Below are 7999 nucleotides of genomic sequence, written 5' to 3' on the forward strand. Positions count from 1 at the left end.
GTTACACAGTTTCGTACTTTGCTAAGAAACCCAAAACAGTATTTCGTGAAGACTTTCTTGGAATTATGAGAGCGCGTTACGCTGCATTAACTAAAGAAATACCTTGTTGACGACAGTCGAATTACCTATCACGTTCTTTGTGGCATTCAACTTCTGGTGTTGATCAACATAAGATACGAGTATCTCAACTTTGCATGACGTTATTGCATGGCAGAGTATAATTTTTTGATAATTTGTAGAATTTTCTTTTGGAAACTATTCGATCATCAAAATTTTACGGGAAATTATAATATGTATTTTGTGGTTAAGGTAGTGAATTTTAATATAAACTCAAATTTAAATATATTCTGTCTTTGACATAAAAGATAAATGAAAAAGACGAAAATAAAAAATCTTAATTATTTTTGTATAGCTTGACTATATATTTCTACTAATAACTTATTTTAATATCTCTTGATATGTGTGAGCTTGATACTCTTTTTTAATTAACCTGGCAACACCCTCAAAAACCACTAAAAATGGTTTAGAAAACACTAGACAAATATTAAAAAAAAATTTTTGGCAGTGCTAAATATTGAATTTACCCGTATCCATATGGACCCCATGGGCATTAACCCTGCGGTGCACGGGTTGGGTCTGCCGGGCCCATTCAGTTTTTCTATATATATATATATATATATATATATATATATATATATATATATATATATATATATATATATATATATATATATATATATATATATATATATATAAGCGAGGCTCCTACAGCTTCTGCCGCTTCCCGCATTTCGATCGCCATCTTTTTCTATCTCTCCAGGTGTCTTCATCAATGGCTCTATCTTTCATGGTTTCCATAACACCTTGTATCCAAAACTTGGCTGGTCTTCCTCGTTTCCTTCTATTACTTGGATTGTATTCCATAGCTCTTTTTGGCCATCTGTTGTCGTCCATCCTCTGTACGTGTCCATACCATATTAACTGTCTAGTTTCTATTCTTTCAGAAGTTGTATGTACTCTATCTGTTTTTCTTCTAATTTCAGAATTAGGTCTACGTTCTACTCTTGATATACGGCAAGCTCATCTTAGGTAGTCCATTTCAATCGTGTCAACTTTTTTCTTTCCTTTTACTGTCATTTGCCAACATTCTGCTCCATATGTAAGAATGGGCTCTACAATTACTTTGTAGATAGTCATTTTAGTTCCATAGTAGCTTTGTTAGACCAAAGTATCGAATTCAGAATTTGAACACTCTTCCTGCCTTGTTGCACTCTATAGTCTATATCTGGTTCCGTTATTCCTTTACTGCAGATAATACTTCCCAAATATTTGTATTCGTAGCACCTTTTCATTTGTCTAATTTCCAAATCCGGGTCTTCGTCTTCATTGCATATTCGCATATATTCTGTTTTAGACATATTCATACTCATCCCCCATTTTTCGTATTCATCTTTGAGCTTTCTAAGCATATAATCTGCATCTTCTTCACAGCTTGCATCTAGTACTTGATCATCTGCAAAGAACAGCGTTGTCAGATAATGGTTGTTAAGCTTCAAAATCCATTCCCGCACATTTTTGTCTCCACTGGTGCAGTGCTTCTTGGATATATATTTTGAATAGGGTGGGGGAAAGACAACATCCTTGTCTCAAGCCTTTCGTTACTGTAAATACCCTTGAGAAAGTATTTCCTGTTTTTACAGTGCTTTGAGGACATTTATAGATGTTCAGTATTGCTTTTAGATATGTTTTACTAAGGTCCGTTTTCATCAAGACACTAAATAAGAGTTTTAAAGGAACTGTATCATAAGCCTTCTCCAGATCTATAAATACCAGATGCGTAGGGAGGTTTCGAGCTGTTCGTTTTTCAATTACTTGTTGAAGGGTAAATGTGTTGTCCACGCACGATCTTCCTGCTCTGAAGCCGCTTTGTTCTTCAATTTCTTTATACTCCTCTTCTATTCTTCTTTTCAATATACGACCATATAACCTTCCCAGAGAGCTAGTTACGCTAATGCCTCTATAATTTCCGCATTCTTTTCTGTCTCCCTTTTTATAAATGGGGCTAATGTGGGCCAAATTCCAATCGTCTGGAATCGTTTGGCCTTCAATTAAGCATTTATTAAAAATATTCACTATGCTTTCCAAAAGAGCATCCGGTCCATGTTTCACCAACTCGATGGGAATGTCTCCAGGCCCGGGTGCTTTTCCATTTTCCATTTGTTTCAATTCTTTTTTCAGTTCTTCTTTGTTTATCTTATGCACCTCTGAGTTTTCTGTCATTGAGATATGGTCAGGTCTTTCCATAAATTCGTGCCTACTTTCTGTTAATAGCGTTTCGTAATATTTTTCCCACTTTTTATTTTGAATCAGGTTTATATTTCCCTCATCTTTTCTTTCTTTTCTAATACTTTTTATGAATTTCCAAGCTTGTGTCACTTTGGTTCCTCCTAAGCATCGGTCCATCTCTTCGCATTTCTCTTCCCACATTTCGTTTTTTCTTTTAGTGACTTCCTTCTTTGCTTCCCTGTCGAGTCTGCTGTAAATTCTGCGGTCTTCTGAGTCTTTCGTGGATAGCCATGTTTGCTTTTTTTGCTTTTGCTTTTTTTTTGTCTTTAATTAATTTTCCTACTTCTTCGTTCCACCACTCAGGATTTTTTCTTTTGTCAGCTTCTTCGTACCCGAATGCCTCTTTGGCCGCCTGATGAATGCAATTTTTTATATCATGATATTCTTTTTCGGCTGTTTCTCTTCGAGTTAAGTGAGTTAGTTTTGAGTCTAGTCTAAGTTTGTAGAGGAATTGTACTGATTCTTGTTTGAGGCTATCAATATTATATCTTATCTTTGTGGAAGCTGCTACCTTCTTCTGTTCAATTTTGTTCTTGTTTACTTTCCTGTAGTGTATGGTTATTTTTGCGACCACCATATAGTGGTCAGATCCGCATTCGGCACCACGATACACCCTTACGTCATTTGTTTGGAGCCTTTTGTTTTCTGGTTGGATGATATAGTCGATTATAGATTTTATCTTTTTCTTTGGTTGTTCCCTGGTAAATTTATGTATATCTTTGTGCTGATAAAATCCATTCATTATTTTAAGCTGTAATGTTTCACAAAGATCAATGAGTCGCTCTCCGTTGTTGTTTATTTTGTCTTCACCATATCTTCCTACCACATTGTCTTGTAATTTTTTGCCTACCCGAGCATTGAAATCTCCTAATAGGCATATTTCTTTGGATCGGTTTACATGGGTCAACACGTCAAGCAATTTGTCATAGAATTCATCCTTAACTTTTGTATCAGAATCGTCACTAGGAGCATATACTCCTATTATTCAGTTTTTCGAATATCTCTATTCGGTCAGCGAGTCTAAGTACGGTCCTGGCGGTCCAGGTACCTTTCGACAGCATGGCCAGCTATAATCTCTCAGTTACCAATGCGTATTGAAGCGATATTGTCGATGGTATATCTGTTTTCGTTCTCTCAGACCCAACCCGTTCCTTAATGTAAGTATTTTTTTATGAAAGTACAAAACAAAATTTGCAGTGCATTGTTTTTAGAGCTTAACAAAACAATGTTTTCTTACGAGGGAGAGGTAAAACGTTTGCAATGTCTCTACGAGGAAGTTGCAACCGACGAGGAAAAAAATTATGAAGATTCGGATTCCCATGAGTCTATTGTTGGAAAATTAGAAAATGAAGATGGTAATCATAACTCAGAGTCTGAATTCGATTTATCAGACACCGAACTAAACTTACAAGAATGTATTCCACAAGGTGGGTCAAACCAACACTTTTATTACAATACCAAAGATGGAATGAAATGGAATAAGACACGCGGATCACGAAATGTTAGAACTAGACGAGAAAATATCATCACAAAACTTCCTTGAGTTATTCGTGAAGCGAAAAGTTGTACAACTGAAAAGGAATGCTGGAAACTCTTTTTTAATAACAAAATTATAAAACATATTGTTGCATGTACTAATGTATATATCAAGCGTGTGTCGGTGAGATATAAAGACAGTTCCGATGCGAGGCTAACAAATATATGTGAACTAAAAGCTCTGATTGGTCTGCTTTACTTAGCTGGAGTTTACCGTGGAGGTAGAACTTCAATTTTTGAGTTTTGTGGGAAAAAATGGTACAGGCATTGACATATTTCTGGCAACGATGACTCTCCGCAGATTTAGACTTCTTATGAAGTGCTTACGCCTAGATGATATTCGTACAAGGGACAAACGGAAACAAGTAGACCAACTTGCAGCAGTTAGAGTCGTATTCGAGGATGTAGTTGAAAATTTTCAAAAATATTATACCATTGGCCAATATGTCACTATCGATGAGATGCTTTTAGGCTTTAGAGGTCGCTGTAGTTTTAGAATATACCTTCCAAACAAACCGGACCGATACGGTCTGAAGGTATATTCTTTGGTCGATTCTCGCACTTTCTATACTTATCAATTAGAAATCTATGCCGGTACACAACCACTAGGTCCATATTCTATGTTCTGCAGCCTACGATGTGATTGAGCGGCTTTGCAAACTAATCTCCAATTCCAACGGGAATGTCACAATGGACAATTGGTTTACATCAATTGAAGTCGCACAAAACTTACTGACAAATCATAGTCTAACAATTGTAGACACCCTACGGAAAAACAAAAGGCATATCCCAACCGAATTTTTATTGAACAATAGACCGCCAAAATCAAGTATGTTTGGATTTACCAAAGATATGACGATATTGTCCTATATACCAAAACCAAAAAAACATGTTGTTATTTTGTCAACCATATACCATGATGACCAAGTCGATCCGACAACGGGTGACGAAAGTAAACCTGAAGTAATAACATTCTATAACTCTACGAAAGGTGGTGTGGACACGGTTGATCAACTTCGAGGTTCCTATACTGTCGCAAGAAATACAAAATGTTGGCCCATGGTCATCTTTTATGGATTGCTTGATGTTGCTGCAATAAATGCATTTGTGATACAGAGAACTAACAAACTGGATCTAAAAACAAGCAAAAGAAGAAAATTTTTTTTAAAAGAACTAGGTCTTCAGTTAGTAATGGACAATATAAAAGAAAAAACTCAATCTCCACATTTGGCACGAGATATAAGAGAGTTTGCGGCTAAACTCAGTGGTGTTGGATCAGTACAAGCACCTGCGGAATTGCAAAATAAAAGGAGGCGTTGTGCTTTTGAACTTGTGTATATCCTTGTGTTCAAAAAACGTATTGTTCGTCATCATTAAGGCCATATGTGACTAATATAGTTGTTATTTCTGAATTATCTAGTGTTATCTCTATCTTTAAATTTCTTTGTAATATGAATTTCCAATTTTTAACATATGACATATAGCTTGCTCTCATTACGCATCCTACACCTTCTGCCGCTCTACTATCGGTACTGACTCCGCTGTACAAAAATACATGTTCTTTATCCAATTCATCCATTCCTTGACCTTTCTTTTTAGTTTCCGTGATCGCCAAAAAATCTTATTGTGCTTTATCAAATTCATCTATTAATTCTTTCTCTTTTCCATTAAGGCTTCTGATATTCCACGTAGCCATTTTTATGTACGTTTGTAGTCTATTTGCACCTTGATCTTGTATTAAATGTTCTTTGTTACAGTTTTATTTTTTGTCCAATTCATTTATATCGTTAAACCTTACTCTCGCATGGTTTGTTATTCCAGGTTGATCAGTTCTATTTTGCTGATGGTCTGCTATTTCTTCCTGGATTTGTTGAGAGCCTTCATCTCCCTGTTCCACGTCCATACTTCTCCATTTATAATAAGTTTTTGAAGCCCCATTTGGACTGTACTCTCTTTACTCTTTTCTTCCTTAGCTTTAGCTCTAATTTCTTTTTGAATAATTCTCTGCTGCTCGCTCATATCACCATTTATATATATTTTGTGTTCTCTAATATTTCTTAGTTTGGCTTTATTGTTCTCCTATTTTAATTGCTCTTTCTATTTAAATCTCAATATTCAGGTGTGTACCTACTTATAAATCTTTGCATATTGTTCTTCACTGTTTCTACGTTATTTGTTTCTATTGGTAGTCCCTGAATTACTACATTATTTCTTGTTTTCTCGTTCTCAAGTCTTTGAATTCTGTCCTCTTGATTTTCGGGTTTAATGCAGGAGCAAGAAAATTGCGCTTCATACGCTTGACCGCAGCGTTGCCGTAAAATGACTTTAATTTCCTTAAACTTAAGTTAAAACATACTAAGTATTGTTCCTGCTCTACTTATTTTAAACAACTCGTTGGAAGCGTCGCCCTCGATAAAATAAATGGAATAAAGGTTTTTTTCTATTTATTAAGAATAGTATATTTGTAGCGTGTTATTTTTTTGGTAATATATATCCTATTTTATATAATAGTCGATAAAATATTAATCATTCGTGAACAATCAAGTTTTTTTTTTAAATTATTATCATTGTCAGTAATCTCAGCGGAAATTCCTTTCTGTAATTCTATGGAAAATCGTATCCTTGACTTTAGAAACAAAAAAACCTTTCTTATAAATTAATTATGTCATATTGATGAATCGTTATTATATTAGTTGTTTAGTAGTAAAATACAAATGGCAGAATATTAAATTGTAAAATAAATCATATTGATTAATATTTTTTATTTGGCGCTGCCGTGGCGACTATAATACCAAGTAATGGTTAATAAATACCACATAGGATGACAAATAGTGACAAAAAGGAGGATGTCCTGGAGAAGATCGGCGCAGGACCAGCAAGGTTGGGGGCATAGTTTGGAGGAGGTCAAGGTTCGATTTGGGCTCTATCGCTATTGAGGAGAGAGAGAGAGAGAGAGAGAGAGAGAGAGGGGGGGGGGGAGGTAATAAATAGGAGAATTCTATACGCATATAGATGTTTCACTACACTTTAACAAATAAAAAATGAAATATCGAGGGCTGAGAACCATAGGGTTCCAAGCGACAGTTTGTACAAAACTCGTTTTTTAACAGAAATCTATTGTTTTTTAAATTCTGCATAGAATGGTATTGAAAGTTCTGCGATTCGTTGACAGATAGCGCCACAATCAACAGTGAAATCTAGTTCCAAGCGCACGAAATGGCTTAAAGTTAGAAACATATGGTTCCATGTACTATAGTGAGAGTATTGGTGAAAGTTACATGTGAGTTTTATCAGTTAAAATTATCATTTTCTTGTTTACAATGTCCTCTGTGTCCGAAAATGAATCTTGGGAGGATTATTGTAGCTCCGGTTCTGAATATCTTTCAGAAAAAGCCCATATATACTGTGCATTTACAGAAGAGTGATTCGGGCACACCACACTCTGATAAAAGAGGGAAAGGGACCAAAGATCGCATTTCAAGCAAAGAAAATAATTTTCAATTTTCCATATGTAGAAGCGCATTATTTCAAGAAAGATTCAAAAAAAGATATCTAGACCCAACACTTAACGCACAAAAAAAGTATGAATTGTACATTGAAATGTGCAATGCAAACAATATACCTCAACAAAAGCTGTCGTTGTATAGACACATTTTTAATTTTGAGTATAATCTAGAGTTCTTGCAACCGAAAACGGATAGGTGTGACGTCTGCGAAGACTATAGATTGGCCAAAAAAGAGAACAGGGTGCAGGCAGAAGAGCAACAGGCATATAATTCCCATATTAGAAAGAAATTAATAATGCGCCAAGAACGTGAAAATAACAAAAAAACAGAGAATTCAAACTGTGCCATTATATGTTTTGATCTGGAAAATGTCATAAATCTACCTAAATCTGAAGTCTATGTGCTGTTTTACAAACAGAAATTAAACGTATACAATCTGACAGCTCAGTTCTGTTAATTCAGAAGTTTACTGTGCAGTATGTCCAGAAACATTATGTGGGAGATCAGGCAATGATTTGTCTAGTGCCCTAATACAAATTTTAGAGAAAGTAGTTTTAAACATCCAGAAATAAACAACAAATAGTTGTGGTCCTTAGAACAGGAACTCCCTG

Source organism: Diabrotica undecimpunctata, chromosome 7 (genome assembly GCF_040954645.1).
Source record: "Diabrotica undecimpunctata isolate CICGRU chromosome 7, icDiaUnde3, whole genome shotgun sequence".
Lineage (NCBI taxonomy): Eukaryota > Metazoa > Arthropoda > Insecta > Coleoptera > Chrysomelidae > Diabrotica > Diabrotica undecimpunctata.